Source organism: Triturus cristatus, chromosome 2_2 (genome assembly GCF_964204655.1).
Source record: "Triturus cristatus chromosome 2_2, aTriCri1.1, whole genome shotgun sequence".
NCBI lineage: Eukaryota > Metazoa > Chordata > Amphibia > Caudata > Salamandridae > Triturus > Triturus cristatus.
This window is the reverse complement of record NC_140582.1, coordinates 21060523-21078906: the sequence shown is the minus strand read 5'-3', so window position 1 is coordinate 21078906 and position 18384 is coordinate 21060523. Positions and strand designations below refer to the sequence as shown.

At 45.5% G+C, this 18384-nt stretch overlaps 1 protein-coding gene across 2 annotated transcripts in view; it reads right to left on the bottom strand.

The window, feature by feature from the left end:
• Positions 1-18384, bottom strand: part of FRAS1 (Fraser extracellular matrix complex subunit 1) — a 1553355-nt gene that overhangs the window by 1216696 nt on the left and 318275 nt on the right. The gene's annotated exons all lie outside the window — the stretch shown is intronic.

Genomic DNA, 18384 nt, shown 5'->3' with positions numbered 1-18384 from the left:
GCCACTCGGAGTTTTAGATACTATAAGAGTATCGTCGGCAAACATTAGTATTGGAGTGGAAACGCCAGCCAACTTAGGGGCGTCAGTATTAACTTGAAGCATGTAATCGACCACTCCATTAATATACAGGGAGAAAAGCGTAGGTGCCATGGCGCAACCTTGGCGCACACCTCGCTCAACCGGAAACTCGGGAGTTGTATCCCCCGGGCCTCCCCATTGGATTTTTGCAAAATTAGGCTCATGGAGCCTCCTAATTAAAGTCAAGAGTTCCAAAGGAAGCCCAAGCTTTTCAAGGACCCTCCATAATTGCTCTCGGGGGACGAGGTCAAAGGCAGCTCTTAGATCTACAAAAGTGACAGAGACTACCTTTGCCTAGCGTAACGACCTTCCAGAGCAGTTGTTTAAAGCGAAACACCTGGTCCACTGTGCTGGTAAATTTACGGAAGCCAGCTTGAAGGCTAGAAAGAATCTGATTATCTTCGATCCAAGCCAATACCTCATTCAATACCATCCTCCCAATGACTTTTTGAATTGTGTCAATTAGGCTGATGGGCCTATAATTTCCAGGGAGGGTTTTATCGCCCTTTTTAAATATTGGAATTATAATGGCGCCCCTCCAAGATTTAGGCACTGGAGCTCCTTCGGCCACAGCGTTGGCCACTAGGGCGATATACTTGCTCCAGGAGGTCTTATTGATGAGGAAAAGGTCGGATGGGACACCATCCAAACCTGGTGCCCGCCCAGCGGCTACACAGGCCAAAGCAGCTAAGACGTCCTTAGGGCTAAAGGGACCGGACAAATAGAAAACATATGAAGTTTGTCCCAAGTTTCTATAAAGAGGGACACATGCATATTGGGGTTTAAAGTACCCGAGCCAATCTTCTTGGGTTACGTGGTTTGAAGGATTTTCAGGCGAGCCTCTTCTGTTCCATTTGATCACATTCCAGAACAGTCTGGTGTCCCGAGCGTGGCAAGCCTCCTTCAGGTCAAGCCAATATGATTCGTCCCATCTTTTTTTTGCTTGGGCGAGGCACTTCTTATAGGAGGATCTGGCTAATTGGATATAAGACTTGTTCCCACTAGAGAGGGCTTGTGCCAAAATTCCTCTAGCACGTTTGCATTCTTTGTCATACCACCTCAATCGCTTACACGGTGGCTTGTTACCCTTTTTTTGTTGTTTAAGAAAAAAGCCACGTAAACCCTTAAAAAAAGACTCATGTAGTCTAGTAGCTTGATCATTATTTTCTTTAACCCTCAGAGTATCCTCCAGTCTCGCAATGGTTGTGGAGAGCTCAGTGTCAATACTGGCAAGAACTGTGGCATTGGACTTTACCTGGTTCCACTTTAACCTCCGCATATCGTTGGTTGGAACACAGCCAGTCGGAGCCAATATTGGTTCCTCGCTCGTCAAGCGGGGATTCCCCCACCAGCTATGGGAGACACAAATAGGGTTATGATCGCTCTCTATTCTTGACTCAACCACCATGTCAATAGGTTGGTACCACAGCCTCAAGGAACAAAGGACATAGTCAATCCTGCTTGTTGAGCGGCCATTATCGAAGGTGGGTGCTCCCGTCTTGTCCCCTAGCGTTCTGCCGTTCAAAGCCCTTAAACCTCTCTCTAGACAAAGTGCATTTACCTGCACTGCTACCGTGGACCACCTTTTGATGGGAGGGAGTGAAAGGGCTGGTATACCCCAAAGTCGGTCCTCTTCGGGTTCAAAGCCCCATTCTGAATCTGGGTCTAGGAGGGGTTCGAAAGTGACATTAAAGTCACCAGCAACAATCAGGTCCCTATTGGACGATTTAGTTTCTATTAGACTGGTCAGGATGTCCAATTCCCTTGACTTTTTCCCTTTTGTACCACGGAGATGTAAGTTATAAATATCCAAAGAGCCCCTATGATCTAGAGTTAATCTCACTAGTTGAATGTCCAGGGAGCCCGTATCAATCGTAACAGCACTCGGAAATAAGTCCTGGCGAGCCCAAATGATTAGTCCGCCCATTGGACGACCAAACGAGCCTTGGGTTGCTGGGACATGAAAATTCAAATATCCCGGCAGGAACCGAGCCTCGCAGGACCATGTTTCCTGTAAGAGGCAGACATCGTATTTGTTAACAAAATTAATCCATTCAGGTGAATCTAATTTAGACTTGATACCGGCTAAGTTCCAAGACAAGAAGGTGCCTAGGTGATTACTAAGGGATGTAGTATAATGCGCAGCAATCTGACTAGGTGCATTTGCCCTCACTCCCAACCTAGGCTGAATCGGCGGTGAGGCCCTAAGGGTTACGAACGGCCCTATCGAAGCCGGGGAGGCAACGTCAAGGCCATCCGAAGGTGTGCTTTCATTTACCCTCTGTGTCTTAGGAAGGGAGGTAATAATCATACAATGGGATTGTCAGTATCGGGAACCTGAATTGTAGAAGAAGTTTAAGTTATGGGTCTCTATCCCTGCTCTAGGCCCGTAGGTTGAGAGTTCAGTAATGAACCTTGGGAGGCGTGAATCTTCAAAATTAACAATGATGCAGTCTCCCGGAGTGTGTTTAGGTTGAGAGCCTACCCATTGTACTCTTCTAGCGAATAGAATCCGCCCATTCAAGTAATTCGGAATTGGTCTATGCGTGTTAAGCCAATGGCTCACTTTGTTTTTTAATTGCTGAAAGGATTCGGTTCTGTTCGTGGGGAGTTCGGGAACGCCGGTTAGAACCACAACATAGGGGAGAGATTCAGGTGGTAAATGTATTTGGGTTGGAGGTAGTCTAGGTGCCTTGCCTAGGGGGGCTATATCATTATCCGTTCTCATACCCTCAGATTTCTTAGTGATATTGCCCAAAGATGCATTAATTGGGCCTCCCTCCCGCCCCGGTGACTGGTGGATATTTGGCGCTCCCTCCCGCCCTGGTAACTGATGCGTATTTGACGCTGGTGTAGTTAAGTCTATACCTGGGTCATTACCTATATTAGTTGGAGCAGGGGGTTTGTTAATTAGAGGCAGTGCAAAAGTCGTAGGGTTTGTGCCATGAGGGCAGTTAATTTTACCAATATCCCTAGTAGACAACTTAACAACATTCTTTAACGAGCAAAAATTGTCCAAGATAGTTTGTTCCAACTTATTGACTTTTTCTGCAACTGTTTTAATCCTTTCCAATAATGGTAGGATTAAAGAACGGACGGTAAGTTCGAACTGGGAAGTCATGTTGTTATCATTTGGCGAGGAAGGAATGTGTGAGCTAACATCAGCCGTAATTGGGCATGCTGGGGGGCTTGAAGTGTCAAGAGGTACCATGTTTTTAGATAACTTGGATAATTTCGCCTGCCTAACACCATCCATAGCCCCACCCCTTTTCCTTTTCTGGTAAGCTGGTCTAGAGGGTTTAGTGTGAAAAAAAGACTTGAGAGGGACCCCTAGAAACTCAAGGGAAATGGGGTACTTTAAACCAGTAAAGAGAGAAATATTCCCTTGTTATTATACTTTGAAAAGCATACAATGTTATGTCAAAAAAGGGGGTATTCTATATCCAATATTTATTGTTTTTTTTAAAAACATGTTTATCCTTAAAAACATACACAATCATAAAAACATTTCATGTTACATCAAATCACATTAATAAAAACATCATATAATACATATCCATTTGATCTCAATCACATATACAATTGTAACCCAATTATAACCAGCATAAACATGGAGACAGACAAAATAAAAAGATCCAACTACTCTTTTTCAAATGCACATCAAGAAAAACCCTAAGATACAGCTTGTTACACGTAGATAAATCTGTGCATAATTGAATCTGTATTGGGGCTTTGATTGTGCAAATCCTCAGCGTCGACGCGTTTCGATGGCTTAATGAGATGTGACCATCTTTATCAAGACAACTTTATACTGTCTCCCTCCACAATAAATGTAATTCCTGAATTGTAAGAGACTTTTCTATATGCTCCTGGCTCTGTAGATATTGAGCAAACACCAACTCTCCATCTATGTTTCTCCTGATTAGTACAATGGCGTGTTGCCTATTGTCTTTTCGTTGGTATAAAAGGTGTGTGTATTTTTAAATTTTCTTCTTTGAATTGATGGTGCCAATTAATCACACCGTAGGAATTACATATACGTCTTCTTCTTTTCTACAGCGTGTCTCAATTACGCTGTGTTCTGTCCGTCGTGTTTGTTGCTGGATCGGAGCAATTTTGCTCCGATCCAGCAACAAACACGACGGCTCAATATCTACAGAGCCAGGAGCATATAGAAAAGTCTCTTACAATTCAGGAATTACATTTATTGTGGAGGGAGACAGTATAAAGTTGTCTTGATAAAGATGGTCACATCTCATTAAGCCATCGAAACGCGTCGACGCTGAGGATTTGCACAATCAAAGCCCCAATACAGATTCAATTATGCACAGATTTATCTACGTGTAACAAGCTGTATCTTAGGGTTTTTCTTGATGTGCATTTGAAAAAGAGTAGTTGGATCTTTTTATTTTGTCTGTCTCCATGTTTATGCTGGTTATAATTGGGTTACAATTGTATATGTGATTGAGATCAAATGGATATGTATTATATGATGTTTTTATTAATGTGATTTGATGTAACATGAAATGTTTTTATGATTGTGTATGTTTTTAAGGATAAACATGTTTTTAAAAAAAACAATAAATATTGGATATAGAATACCCCTTTTTTGACATAACATTGTATGCTTTTCAAAGTATAATAACAAGGGAATATTTCTCTCTTTACTAGAGGGTTTAGTCCCTGCCCTGGTCTGGGGGCGAGTAGCTTTGGGCTTAGATGAAACCACAGATTCCACTTCTGGAGACACAACCGTCATAGCAGGTGATTCTGATAACCTCCCAGTGGATAATGACACATTGCACATTGATTCAGGCTCTATAAGCGAAAGTGCAACCCCCCGTGTATGCTCTCTGCGTTTGCTTGGTGATTTACCAAGAGCTAACGGGCCCAGTGAAGAGCGTCTAGTGAGCGTAGGATCCATAGAAAGGCGTCTTTCGGTAATAGCAATTTCATGTTCAAGTACCGAGACAGCTCGAGTGATAAATTGGTCCATCGTACCAGACACTGATGGAGGGGCCGTAGCGCGCTTCCCCTTCCCGGTCATTTGACACCGTGCCAGTGGAGGCCCAATATAAAATGATGGTGGCTGGGTAACACTAATGTCAATAGTCAAGAGACAAGTCCTCCCACAACTTACTGCTTGTACTCGAAGTGAAGGGGGATGTGGCGAGGCGGGAGTTCAAGTTCAAATTTAAGCGCCACTGGGCGCGAGATGATGTAACAAATACAATTCCACGAACAGTTAAGGACTTGCCTAGCGTACAAAGAATGTTAACAACGTTTAAGTATGTAGGTACTACCATTTGAAACCAGCTAAAAAGATAATGTCACAGTAAAACAACACTCTCAGTGAACTATAACCAATTTCATATGCAAGTATATTAGTATCACTGGTGTGCTTAGCATGGTATAGTTAAAAACAATTCACCATCAATTTCCTACAAAGATTTTCTTAAATGAATGAATACATACCAATAATTAGTTACAATGTCATGAGAATCCCTATTCTTACAAATTAATTTGACTTTCCTAAACTGTATAAGTATAACAGACATATACAATACTTCATAGTTGGAGCATCTAGTTTTCAAGGATTTCAGTATCCTATGTCTTAATCCCCATGCATGTAACAAATATCTAGACAATCCAAAGACTAGGTATCCTGTACAATCACTTTTTTAAATTCTAATAATCTCAGTTAATCGATTGGCAGCCAGAATCAAACATATTGGAATTAACCAGGTTTTTCTGATCTGTTTGTACTTGGGACAGAAGAATAAGGAATGTACTTCTGTTTCAGGTACTGCCTTTCATGCTGGACAGCTAGACGAGATGTCAACACCATTACAATTGCTGCAAAAACTTAATTGGAAGGATACTATACCTGAATTTTAAGTATAGGGATTTCACAAGCGGTGGTTCTATGTCATTCAAGAATTCTTCCTGTTGCATTTTCTCTAAAACTCAGAAACCTGCTTGTCGAGTATACAGACCCTACTCTAAGCAAACCTAGGGTGTGTGTAGGTGTAGAGCCAAGAATCCCCCCCAGGGACGATCCAACCGCATTACCTGATTGGATAGAGGGAAGGACCCCGTCTTGGTCACGAACTGGACACCCCTCCTGAGATGTCAGACCACTGCGTGATGATTTCTCTGTATTCACAGACCACAAGTGTCAGCGGACATACCTCCTCTACTAATCTATCGGGAGGCTCCTCTTTTATAATAGAAAGCAGCCTTGCGATGTACGCATAGATTAGTGATGTTGTGGATATGTAGATCGCCCTGTCGCCCCTTGGATAAAGATAGTGATGACATTTTTACGTAGTAAGGAACGAGACCTTGTACATGATGTTCAGGGCGTTGTGATAATGTTGTGCGAAGATAGAAGTAAAACAAGTTTAGCTTCAGAGAAACAAATCCAACATTGTTGTGCATGCTAATGTATGCAAAAGGTCACAGCTTGGAAATGTTATTTGTGAGGACAATGTAAGAAATAAGCTGCTTCGCTACATGGGCTTAAACCGGGAATATAACATTATGTGCTTTACGGCTTCTGTGGGACTCCATTGTCCCCTGACTTTTTTGAATGTTGATGTATGCTCCCAATACTGTGTGGGTTTCATACCTGGTTATGGTCCTAGCGGGAGTTTGATATTTGTCAAGGACAAATCAGCCATTGTCTGACGATTTCCTACTGTTAGTAGCACTGCTAGAGCATGCCACACTTACCTGGACATTGTATCTCCACTCAAAGGCCTGACTTTGCAGGTGATAAGCCGCCATTGCCATCTGGCCTCTGAGGACCACAAGTCCCATCATCCCCTGCAATTTTGTCACTTCCGCTTCAGTCATCCATCTTAATGCCCGGTTTGGGCTTAGGAGGGATTCTAAGGCCTACCAGCCACTGATGGTCTCCCCAAGTGTGGCTGTGATTTCCCAGCAGGAAGATTTCTGCTTTGCTAGAGTTTAGATTTAGGCAGTTATTTATCCACTCCGTAACAGCAAGCATAACTTTCTGAAAGTTGGTCATGTCTTGAGTTGAGTTAGCTAAACAAGTGTACAATACCAGTGAGAAACAAGATGAACATAAATGTTAAATAGAGTCAGGCTCAGCAGGGAGCTCGGAGGGACACTGTTGCAAAAAGTGTTAGTGAGATGCAAATGGAGGGGACACTACTTGGAAGGAGCACTCAAAAAGGAGATAAACCAGGTCATGGCTGTCTCTCGTAACCCTAGATCATGTAAACGCTGCAGGAGCACCTTATGAGACACTGTTTTAAATGCGGAGCTTAAATCCATAAGAATAGGGGCCGATGACCTGCCTTCATTTAAGGTACTGCTGAGTGTCTCTGAACCACTAGGAGTTCAGATTCAGTACTGTGTAAAGGTCTAAAACCATTTGGGGGATTTGGTTTTTCTCCAGAAACTTTGTCAGTAGGCTATTGACATGTTTCTCGACCACCTTGGTTAAAAAACAGGTAGGAAAGAGGCAGGGTGATAGTTTTCTGGTTTAACCAGGACGAAGGGTGTATTTTTGGAACAAGGGCATTACTTTGGCATGCTTTCAAGCGCTAGGTACCGTGGCGGAAGAAAGAGAAAGGTCTGTGATTTTTTAAAACCAGTGGAAGTAAGAAGAAGTCTTAGAGTTTTAGAATAACGTCGGTTCTAATGGGGTAATTCAGATGAGCCAGATTTGACTTGCTTACAGAGGGCCTGTACGGATGCAGTGTTGAGCGAAGGCAATGCATTCAATTCAGCCCTAGGGACTGGGATCTCCGACAGACCAACGCTATCAGAAGAATCCGATGTACTGTTCAAAGAAAAGTGTGAGTAAATGTCGTTGACTTTTTCAACAAAGTAGTCTGCAAATTTGCTTGCAGTAACTGTTAGAGGCCTTAATTGGCTCGCCGATAAAGCTAGTTTAGTTAAGCTGCTGACTAAGGTGAAGATTTATTTTGTTGAATTTGAATTGTTGCAAATTTTGTTGGGGGGAAGAACTCAGCCCGGGCCTTTTTGATCATTTTACGATAATAATTGATGGCTTTCTTGTATTGTGCATTGGCTGGAATATTATAGGTCATCCTCCAAACTCATTCAAGCACCTTCCAGGATTTTCTTTCAGCAACAAGGGTCTCATTGGCCCATGTAGCCGACAGTTTATTTTTGACCGGGCCTAGACGAAGAGAGATAAAAGCGTTAAGGACTGAGGTGAGCCTGGTCTTTACCTTGGTTTCAGAAGGATACAGATTGGAGTCTAACTGGGGGCAAGTGGCCTGAATGTAAACCCCGAATTCCTGCAGATCTAACTTTTGCCACTGCCTTTTTCTGATAGTGTTGGTGATGGTGTTGCTTTCAGGGAGGGCGATATTGATGATCATGGGTACCATGTAAAAATAGTCTTTTCAGGACATAGACCGCGGAGTGGAGACACAAATTGTTTAAATTAGAAAAAAATGGTATAGAAGGTGGCCAGCCGAGTGAGTAGTTCCTACTACTAATTGAGACAGTTGCGTAGCTGCTAAGTCATCTAGAAAGTTGCAAACTTTGCTGTCATGAATAGAGTCATAGATAAGTTCAGATCACCAATAATATTGAAATTAGAGTGATTTATGACTAGCACATCAAGGTAGTCTGTTACTGCTTCTCTGAAAGCTTAAGAATGGCCTGCGGGTTGATAAATAAGTAGCCTTGTCAAAGTAAAATTGTTATGAAAGGAGATTTTGAACCCAGCACTTTCACCGTCTTGGATTGTGCACAGGGCCAAACAACTGGGGAGCGTGTTGGCCTAACGGCTAGGGCGGTCTCCCTCGAATCTGGGGAATTGGGTTTGAGTCTCGGCAATGACGCTGAACATCCTGTGATTCTGGGTAAATCACTTAATCTCCACGTGCCTAACAAAAACAATGTGTCCTCATGTAACGCAACTGGTGCTATGTAAAGCGCCCTGATACCCGATACCTTCGGTCCAATAAACATCCTGTAGCTGTTTTCTACACAATGGCTATGTCGTCTCCTCGGCCGGAGGCTTGAGGCATCTTTTAAAGTTGTAACCAGGGGGAAGGGCTAGTGCCGGCTCTGCTAATGTGAGCTGCTCTACATAAGTTTCAGTAAGAAACATTACATCCAGAAGGTAGTTTTGGTTGAATTCAGAAATATTAGCAAGGCAGCGAACTAAAGAGCAGCAGTTAATGCTAAATAGTTTAAAGGAAAAGGAGGTGGAACTGATATTCATGTGCTTGTCTGTGGCTGTAGTGGCACAGCGTGTGTGGGGTCCAAACTGCAATTTTTACATCTAAATACTTCCTCTTTTACCACCCAAGAGTACAAACACTTATTGTGTGGAATTTGCCTTGGGGAATGAAGATTGGATGGCGAGTAGACTGTCCTGTTTCTAGAAGAAGGGGCAGCATTCCTGGCCCCTGGAGCCGGACGGACGCAGACTGGCTTACCTTAATCTTCCCAATGAGCATCTGCCCAAGACCACTGATGCACTAAACATTCCTGCAGCAGGTACAAGTGCAATCTTGTGTGGGGTACTATGATGAATAGGGCATCCTGCCTAAGAGGCGCATGACAGTTGGGACTGTGACCTGTTGATTAAGCGGAAAGAGAGGGAGCAACGCATGCAGGGACTGGCCTCTTGCAGGACCAGGAAAGGCTTTGCCGACCTCTGGGTTGATGACAGGTTCCCAAATAAAGTTGAATTTGGAAGGGCTGGGGATGGGACTTTACAGCATTGATGGTGAAGCCCAGTTTCGGGATGAGGTCTATTGTGGCTTGAGTGTGCGAAGCATTATTTATCAGTCAGTCATCCAGTTAGGGGAATACATGTCTTCCCAGGTGCGTGGCTACTACTGCAAGGCATTTGTTAAACACTTGGGGTGCAGTGATGACCCCGAAGGGTAGCACTTTCAACTGACAGTGTTAACCACTTACCACAAACCAGAGGTAGCACCAATACACCAGATGAATCGGGATGTAAAAAAAGGCATCTTGGAGGTAGAGTGCAACCACAAAGTCACCTTGCTGTAGCAGTCGAGTGATATCCTGAAGAGTGAGCATTTGGAAGTGTTCTGACAGGATGTACTCGTTCAGGGGCCTTAAGTCCAGAATAGACCTTAGGGACCCGTTCCTTTTGGGAATTGAGAAGTAGATGGAATAAACCCCTGAGCTTTGTAGAAGTTATGGTACAGGTTCTATATATAGCCCCTTGGAGAAGGAGCACTTGGACCTCTTCCTGAAACAGGCGTTGGTGTTCTAGTGAGAAGGCATGTCTGAGGGGTGGTATGTTGGGATGTGTGGAGGTGAGTTTCAGGCAGTAACCGTGTTGATTGATGTCTAGCACCCACTTGTCTGAGGTGGCGTGTTGCCAAGAGGGAAAGAACATCTGAAGACATCCCCAGACAGGTGTTGTGTGGTCGGGGGTGAGGGGCTTGGGGGGTGGAAAGACAAGTCACTGTTTAACTGAGGCTGCTCTTTTGGGGGTGCTACTTCTTCCTTTGGAACGGTTTCCACAGTAGGCACCTCTGAAGTAGCCCGTGTGAAAGTTTGTTGGGCAGGCTGGTTTTGGAAGGACATGGAGGATTCGGAAGAGGTGGCGTTGGAGCCTTCACCATACTCTGAGCAGAGAAAGGACCCTAGAGGAGTAGGCATCTGCAGAGCGCCCATGGCTTTCAGGGTTTCTCTTTATTGATTTTCTCCAGTATCTCGTCAACCTAAGGTCCAAATAGATGTTACCCGTCAAAGGGAACATTGAGGAGATGCTGTTGAAAGTCTGGCTTAAAGCTGGAGACTGGTAACCATGCATGTCAGCACAGAATGATTGAATTAATCTCCCGAGCTGCAGGGTCCGCAGCATCTAGGACACACTTGGTTGTGGTATCGGAGATCAGTTTGCCTTCTGTGACAAATTTCCTTCCGCTCTTCTTACGGTGCTCCTCTGGGAGATGTTGGAGGAGCTCCTCCATTTTGTCCCATTGGCCTCGGTCATAACAAATGGAATTGGCAATGCGCCAGTGGTTGTCTGACTGCGCCGCGATGCTCTTACCAGCCTCGGCTATCCTTTTCCTCTCTATCCGGTGAAAATGCATCGCCGGTGTCTTGAGCATTTGCACGCTTACAAGCAGTATGAACCACAACAGAATCTGGTGGAAGTTGGCCATTAAAGTAGATGGGCCTAAGGCGAGGCTCTGTATCATTGGTCAACCTGGAGGGTAATAACCCGGGCCTTGACTGGTTCCTTGATTTCAGCAGAGAGTTTGAGCATCCCTTTCAGCATGGGCTGATACTGCATGGAACGATGGCCTGAGAATAGAGTTTCAAAGAGGAAATCCTCTTCGACAGGCTCTTTAAGCATTCACATATTATGGTAGGTAGCAGCCCTACCCAGACCCTATTGGTAGGAGGTAGTGTCGTCTGTTGGGGAGTCGGCATGTTCAAGATCAGGATCTGTATCCCCAGGTGCATCCACATAATAAGAATCCCAGGGATCTCCCGGTGGGGCATGTCATATGTGACCTGTAGGATGCTGGCTTTTTATGTAGGGTACCAAAATGAGGTAAACTATGTAGAAAGTCCAGACACCCCTTATTGATTTACAGGGCTTACAATAATAATCCCAAATGCTCTCTTTGTGGTGGTGTGGAAAAGCAGTTTAGGCTGTTGTACAAACTGAGTAAATAAATGAGAAACCCAAGAAGAAACTCAAGGCCAGTTTTGAAAAATAATTGATTTTTATATAATTTGTGACACCAAGAACATCAAAATCAGGTAAGCACTTTAGACGTTATTAATTTTTACAGTAATAACAGTAGAAAATGATAACATGAGCATGATCCTCAAATACGGTAATGTTATCCTAAGGCAGAAATGTACACTGCTTAGGCACACTTACAGGACTGTTCTTCTGGACTTAAAGTAAGTAGGAGCCAAAGTCCAAGAGAGCACCAATAGTTCACGTTTACCTGCCCTGGGGCATCCAGATGCAGATGTTCTTTACGTGGTGGTAGGATCAAACGCTACCCACTAAAGTAAATGGGGAAAAGTACCAGTGAGAAAGAGGCTGTAAGGTGTGACGGGGAGAGGGGGTGTCCAGTCCAGCAGTACTTGGAATGGGGGAGGAGGGGGATTGGCTCTTGAGGGCCTCAGGACCATGGAGAGACCATCTGTTTATGTAAGCCCAGGCTGGGGAGTTCGGGTGTAGATGTGTTATATGTCCAGCCGTCAGTGAGTTAGAGGCACTCACGCTTCTTGGTGTACCTGCAGAAGAGGGAAAAGAAACAGCAGGGCCACTCTCTGTGTGGAGTCTCGAAGTCCCTCAGCGTACAGGTAAGTTTTGGTGGCAGTGGTGTTCCAACTGAACACAAACTAGCCTAGGTGCTGAAACTGGCTCCAGTACCTCGGGCATTGGAGCTGTGTGGCTCCTGGAGTCTCCAAACTCGGCACGGAGATGGATCCTCCTGGAAAAATGAAGACTTCTTTTTGCGGTGCTGCTCCCTCGGTGGGCCCGGGGGTTAACAGAACACCGTACTGGGCAGATGCTTTTGATACCTATTGGTGCAAGGTAGTGGCTCCTCCACTCCAAGTGAGATGTTGCTAGGTCAATGAGATGCTGGGAAGACCTCCAAGGGTTTGGTGAAGCTGTCCAGCTTCAGGACAAGTCGCTGTTTGTCTGGAGAGTAGCAGCCAGGCAGGGTTTTGCACCAAGTTAGGTGCTGGTTCTCAGTTCTCACGTCTTCAGCTCTTCTTTGTCATTCTTCCTCTTTCAGGCAGGGGCTACCTAAATACCAATTTTATGAGCATTAAGGGGAGTGAAGGGTAGTAGCCAAAGGGCTACTTACAAATGAGATCACTACACCGTCTAGATGACGACTTCCTAGGGGGAGTGGGCATAACCCTGTCCCAGAGTTCCAAATTCCATCAAATATACAAGCACATCAGATACCCTAACTTAGGGATGTGGATAGCTTGGAGTTGCAACACGCCTACTTGCATATCTAATTTTCCGCCTGTCCTGGTGCCAAATGGGCCTCAGGACAGAAGGGAACATCTCCCAGGTCTGGAAAAAGCCTGGGCTGCATATCAAAGGTTGCGGGGGCTTTGAAGTCCCTGGCCTTGATATGCAAAATAACTCGCCATCCTGCTGAAGGTGTGAACATCTTCCTCTGGAGCAGGCATTGTTTCTAACCTATAAGAGTGTGGGCATTCACCTAAAGGGGGTCAGAAACATGTCCGTGGTGCCAGGCAGGATGATACCAGTCAGCCAGTACACTAGATACTGGTAGGTTTTTCCAGGAGGCACCTCTAATGTGCGGTGTGGGTGAATGTCATAATAAATCTAGAGCTGGCAACAGTACAGACTTATAAAGACATGGGGTTTGACACCAAACGTTTCAGTAAAGCCATCATGTAGCTGGGGAACTCGTAATGAACAGTGCCCATCACACATACTTAAGATAGCTTCCATGTTCACTTGTACCATCTAGTAATTGAACTTGACAGCACAACGGCATATCTGCTCATGCAGGTATGTCCTCGCATGTAATATAATGCACTGTGCACCTTAGGGCTACTCCTACTCCACATATGCAAGAGGAGTGGCAATCTGGGTAGCTCCACAGGTCCTGTTCCAAGTACATTGCTACACAGCAGACAGAGGGAAGATATGTCTGGTATGTGGCATACTGGATGGGGTGGAGGTTTGTCAGGTGACAGCCATGTCCCGAATGTAGACAATGGAGAGTTTTACTTAGATCTGGAGAAACTGTTATTCCCTTACAAAGGGATGCCATTAACATGGGCAGGAGACTTTGTGTGCTAGACGGCAGCCTAGATAGACACCCCTCGAAACTTAACACCAAACCCAAACCCAATATGTCGGCAACCCTATGGGACATAATGACCCACTTGTACTGCGTTGACATCGGACGCTAGACGTACCATGATATACAAGGGTATACCTGCTATACATCATCCCAAACCGTCTCTGGCAGACTTGACCAGTTCCTGCTCCCCGCGGGTGTGACACAGATCCGCTTACTGGGCCGCTTTCTGTCGGGCCATGCCCCAGTGCTGCTGGAATGGAGGCTGGAATGCAGTAGGCCAACGGCACCACTGTGGCATCCACGACCAGAGGCCCTCCGAGACACGGTGTTTTGAGAAGAGGTTAGGTAAGCCAGTGTGGGATTTCTTTACACAAATTGGTCATCCACCACAAATACGGGAGTAGAATGGGATACACTAAAGATGCTAACTGGAGAAGAATGTTAATCTAAAGTTGGGGGGACAAGGAGACAATTAGAACCGGAACTCACCAAGGCGGAAGACGAGCTAACTAGGCTGCAGCATGGGGGACAGGAACCGGAGCTGCACAACTAGTCTATTTTACAGGTACAGTGCCGAGTTGGCGAGGTGTGGGGCGGCTAGACTGTTTTACTACACAGGAATATTGCCAGTTGTTACATAAAGGTGGTGAAAAATCAGTGAGGCTCATAGCGTGGCTCGTGAGGCGGGAACCATCTCCCCTGCTTATACTGAGGCTTAAGTGCTCAGATGCCACCACTGCCATTACACAGGCTGGGGTTAACTCCCAATTGCGCGACTACTTAGCTACGGTGTATCGTAAGGGCCTTGAGGCGGCTCCGACTGAGGCTCTGGAGTTCCTAGATTATGTGCTTCTCCCTCGCCTCACAGAGGAGTAGGTGGCAGACTTTGATGCAGCGATCCAACTTGATGAATTACGGAGGTGGTGCAAGGTATGTCTCTGTGTAAATCCCTGGGTCCAGATGGCCTCCAGGAGAATTATATCAGAGATACGCCGGTCTATTACTTCCTCAACTATTGGAAACCCTGCAAGAGGCCAAGCGATCGTGAGTCTTGCCACAATCCATGGGAGAAGAGCAGATTGTCATGCTCCCGAAGCCGGGCAGAGATATACAGGACACAGGAGCATACACACCCTTGTCAATGCTGGGAGTCGATAAGCTACTCGCTCAGGTTCAGGCAATGCGGCTAAGTAGAGTGGTAATGCAGTTGGTCTATGAAGAACAATGCAGGTTCATGCCGGGAACAGAAACACATAGGACTATACGCCGCCTCTCACATGTGCTACACTCTGTGGCAGATAGCGATATCCGGTTGGCAGTTGTCGCCCTGGATATCAAGAAAGCATTTGACATTCTGCGAAGGGAGTAATTGTGGAAGGTCCTGAGGAGAATGGAATTAGGTAGAGAGTACAAGGCCTGGGTCAGACTCCTCTATTATCAACCAAGAGCTTGGGTTTGCAGTGGCGGCCTGGTGTCGGAGAATATATCCAGTGAGAGGGGGGCACGAGGCAGGGGTGTCCATTATCCCTGCTTCTGGTCCCCTTGGCAATGGAGCCATTGGAGATCAGGTTACGACAAGACATGGACATGACCACTGATGGTCGCAGCCACGTAATTTTACTGTACGCCAATGATACCCTTTTCTATATCCGCCAATTGGAGGAGGCGGTACCAGTCCTCCTAGATACAGCAGCCTCTTTTGTGTCTACATCGGACTTTCATATTAATTGCCAAAAATCTGTCATTTTCCAATTGGCGGCGCTAACACTGGGAGACACTTCAGACCTCCTTGAGGTGGAGTTTAGCTGGCGGAGTGAATATTTTCGCTATTTGAGCATACAGGTAGCCCATTCGCAAGATGCACAGTATGCACTAAAAATCGGAGCGGTTATTACGGGATTGAGGGAATCAGTCTGGTTCTGGAACAGACTTCTCATCTCGGTTATCGGGCGTTTGGCCATGAAGAGGATGATTATGCTCCCAGTTGTCCTTATGCCCTCCAAAACTGCTTCTGCAGCATCCTAAAAACCACTTTAGACACCATGAACAGTCTCCTAATCTTGTTGGTGTGGGCCGGAGGATGCAATACGATAAAACTTGGGATACTAAAGCTAGAGACGGACTCATGGGGACTGGGACTCCCAGACTTCAGACTCAATTATTTTGCGGGGCTGCTATAGTATGCAGCATAGTGGTGTGCCGAGGGCTGTAATGTAGAAAAGGCACTGCTGGCAGACTGGGGCAACAGGACAGAACTGCTGAGATCTCACGATAGGCTCCCAGACCCCTGGGGAATGCCCATACATAATCTGGCAGGAGGCAGAGGCCTGGGAGCAAGCTGTCACTCTGATCCTCTGCAAGACTCCATACACCAGCTCATTCCCACTTCGGTGGCTACAGGGTTTCCACCAAATCCAGTCCATCATGGATATTACTAAATGGTATGAGGGTGGCTGCACAACAGCTGGGGGCATGTAAATGAACAGGTCCTTCTTATCATTCGATAAGGCGAGGGAGTGGTTTCAAGTGCCGGATGACCACTTCCTACAATATGCGAAAATATCACGCACAGTTTGTGAAATATGGACTTCGTTTCCAGATGAGCCGGAGGAGCCACGCACATTAGTGTTGTTACTTGATCCAAGGTCGACTAGAGGACTAATCTCATGTATATATAAAGCCTTGACAGAAGATCGTAGGGTTGAGGTATCCACGATAAATGATAGACGGATCGCGGACTTACCGTCACCACTCACCGTGGAAGAGGGAGTTTGCACAAGTCTGCAAGGTAGCCAGTAACGCAAGGTTTAAAACTCACTCAATTCTTCTACCTGCAGCACACTTACTTAACACCTCAGAGATTAGCACACTACAATTAGGGACGCTCCTTAGCATGTCCACTATGTGGCACAGATCCGGCAACATTTATACGTATGTTCTGGACCTGTGTCCGCCTGCAGTTGTATTGGCAGCAAGTGATCCAGGTGCTCCGAACGGGTACAGCTGTGCGAACAGAGGAGTCAGTTAAGCAGTGTTTACTAGGAATACTTTTGAAACCAAAGAAGGGAACCCGTATGAGATACAAATTCGCTTTTCTAGGACTTGTCCTGGCCAAATGTCATGTTGCAATACACTGGACTCATGATATCCCCCCCACTAAGTAGATGGAGGGCGGACGTGCGAAAGGATGAGAATGCAGTGCGTGACCTGGAAGAGTGGGGATATATGCTGGAGAGATTACAGGCACCGGAGGGCCGGAACGAGAGAGGAGGGCTCAACGCAGACGTCAGGTCACACCACCTCTATGCCGAACCCAGAGAATGAATGAATTCCCACCTACACACACAGAAATAGCCCCCACAGGGGAACGGCACAGCTCGCCTTCTGCTTCCTCTGCTCTGAAACCCCTGTTGGCTGTTTGCTAGTCCTGCTCTAGATGGCCTACCTTCTATTCCCTATGGGACGGGTTCCCACCGCTGATCGCTGCCACAGTTCTGTTTTGTTATTTTAATTTCCTACATAAGTTAGGATAAGTATTGCTCCACACATTTCTCCTTGGGTGGGAGGCTCTATATATCATAGTCATCATGTGCCCATCAATGATACTAATGAGTGGAGCATATGGGCACTCAAGTAGACTGCTGTGATATAACAATGTTAATAACTAGCCTACAGCTAAAGCATTAAAAAGTAAAATTAATATGTAATGCAATATTTGTGCAGTGTCGCAATAAAAATAAGTTGCTTCTCACCTATTCTGAGAACTACATTGGCAACCATGAAAAGCTAGGACCATTTTCAAGAAATCCTGCACTGCCAACTAAACACTACATCTGATAATCTCTCCTTTTTTGTTGCTATTTTACCTGTATCCAGGTGTCAAGGAAACCAAAAAAAAAGCAGGGAATTTCTGAGAATTGAGGGATAAGGGCTCATAATTCATCCGCCATGAAAAGCTAATCCACAGGCCCGCAGAGTCAGCCTGGAACTGTCTTTCACTCGCCATCACAACTCATCCCTTAATCATCTCCTTCAAGGAACAGAAGGAGACAAATTGCTTCTGTGTCATGCTGGACTAATCAGTAGCCTACTTACTCTGCTTCTAGTCCTGCTTCTTAGTCTCCTGTACAGCATTCGAGAAAGTCATGAGTGCTGCCCCCCCAACGTAAGAGCAGATTCCAATACTGCCTTAAGTAGTGGATGGTGGACAACTGGCTACTCCAACGCACAAAAATGTGTGCAGGTATAGGGAGATGCCAGTAAATACCAGAGTACTGGCAACTGGACTATGAAGGCCACCATATAGTAGCGAAGGAATTGCCTTTGATCATACCTGGTGCTTTGTCAAGCAGACCCCAGTGAGTGCCTGCTTTCTACCCAACCCACAAACTGAGGTATTTGATTAAATCTGCTTATGTGAGCACGGTGGTAGAGCTTTTTATTTGATGGCCACCACTACATGAAAGTCAAGCAAAGG